Raw genomic sequence first — 1863 nt, 5'->3', positions numbered from 1 at the left:
GTATTTTGGCCTAAAATACTCTCTCAAAATGTACAAAAGTAGCAGGAGAGCAATGTTTTTCAGGGGTTTCTTGTGGCATAAATACTCTTTTTTTTTTATTAAACAGGTAAATTGTGTTGAAAATTGCTTTCAGCACCTGGTATTTTTAAATGCTTTTTTACAAGTTTCAGAATATATTTTTGGTCATAAAATACTCTAAATGTAAAAAAGTAGCAGGACAGCTCCCTCTGCTGTCCATATTCTAAATTGCAGTTTGTACAAAAATGTGTGATTTTAAAGTCAAATTGACTGTGTTTTTGGTTCCACTTTAGTTTCAAAATATGCACACATACTGTGTTTCTTTGTTTCTTTGTCTGTTGAAGGCTTTACAAAAGAAGATAAAAGCTTACAGCACCTGGTATTCCCAGGCGGTCTCCCATCCAAGTACTAACCAGGCCCGACCCTGCTTAGCTTCCGAGATCACGGGCGTGTTCAGGGTGGTATGGCCATAAGCCAAGGGCTCTGGGGTGGAGACTGCTTTTATATCCATGTTTCACCAGCTCCAGATGGGGAATGGGACTCGTGCTTTTCCAGGAGGAACAGACAAGCTTTTCTTGTCAACTTGACTCTTTCAACCTAAAGAAAACCCTGCTCAAATGTAAGAGTCAATGTTTCAAGACACCTTTTGGGCTTTCTTTATCATTTGGCCATTTCCCTGCTTTTAGCCTGAATATTATTCTATTATTCCTATGTGTTTTTGCATCCACCATGAGTATCGTCACCATGAGCTCATTTAGGTCAAAGGGCAGTAAGGGGTGTTACTTTGTGTGAGATGAGTATGTATAAGATCTGCGGAAGCTTTGTTCACTGTTCTTCTATTCGACCAAACTGAAGTTCCCAGGCAATGTCGACTGTCTGTGTTTGACGCTGCTTTCTGTAAATAAACATCCTTTGAAAATACAGAGCAAGTGTCAGCGAGTCTTCTTCTTTCCTGCTGAATCACCTCAGGGACACCTTTTGACACCACAAATTGGCGACACGAACGGACGGTGTACAGCACAGGAGCCTTGTCTCAGCCGCAACTGGTCTGGGTGAGCATTTTTTCTTTTGACCTCTGGGGTTTGGTGCTGTTTGATTGCTGGAGTGCCTGTCCCGCTAAGAACACTTGTGTGGGGTAGTTTTTTCTTCCCGGGGTGAAGTAGTAAGGAAGAACTCGTCCAAATTGTAACAGGTTTAGTTAGTTGAATTTAGACATGATAATTTGATATTTTTTCAATGCATTGAGGCAAAACAATCGAGCAAAGGGCCTATGTTGCGAATGTTAGACTTGCTGTATCCAGATGAAGGTTTATCGTTGAACCGGGAGGTAATTGGATTTAGATTAAAGAAATAGTTTTTTATTGACTGGCAAGCTGTATGAAAAATACTGAGCCAAGTTTGGAATTGAAATGGAGCTCCGGTAAGATGTTTTTAAACTGAGCATGGACGTCATGTTTATTTTTGAATAAGAAACCGGGTTCCTTGATAGAAGCAAGTTTCTTGAGAAATCTCCCCGTGTCTCCCCCTCTTGCTTTCCTCCGCTACGCTGAAATGTAAGTAAGTAAGTAAATTGTATTTATATGGCACCTTTCACAGACAGAAGTCACAAAGTGCTTCACAAAACACAGAATAAAACGATAAAAACACAACAAATTTACAGTGAGCAATACAAATACAACAATATACAGTAAAATCAGTCCGAGAAACAAAAACAATTCAAAGGCTTGACTAAATAAAAAGGTTTTAAGCTGACCCTTAAGCAATAACTGAGTCCAGTGACCGTAGGGAGATCGGAAGATGGTTCCAGAGTCTGGAACACTCTGGAAGGATCTGTCTCCTCTGGTC

The 1863-nt window shown here is 40.2% G+C and overlaps 1 pseudogene; it reads right to left on the bottom strand.

Moving 5' to 3' along the window:
* Window positions 1-382: 382 nt before the first annotated feature.
* LOC140361363 (5S ribosomal RNA) lies at window positions 383-493 on the bottom strand (annotated as a pseudogene).
* Window positions 494-1863: the final 1370 nt, after the last annotated feature.

Source organism: Eucyclogobius newberryi, unplaced genomic scaffold (assembly GCF_026437365.1).
Source record: "Eucyclogobius newberryi isolate DKJ021-1_F unplaced genomic scaffold, fEucNew1.0.hap1 SCAF_159, whole genome shotgun sequence".
Lineage (NCBI taxonomy): Eukaryota > Metazoa > Chordata > Actinopteri > Gobiiformes > Gobiidae > Eucyclogobius > Eucyclogobius newberryi.
The sequence above is the reverse complement of the archived record's forward strand: the minus strand, read 5'-3'. Positions and strand labels throughout refer to the sequence as shown.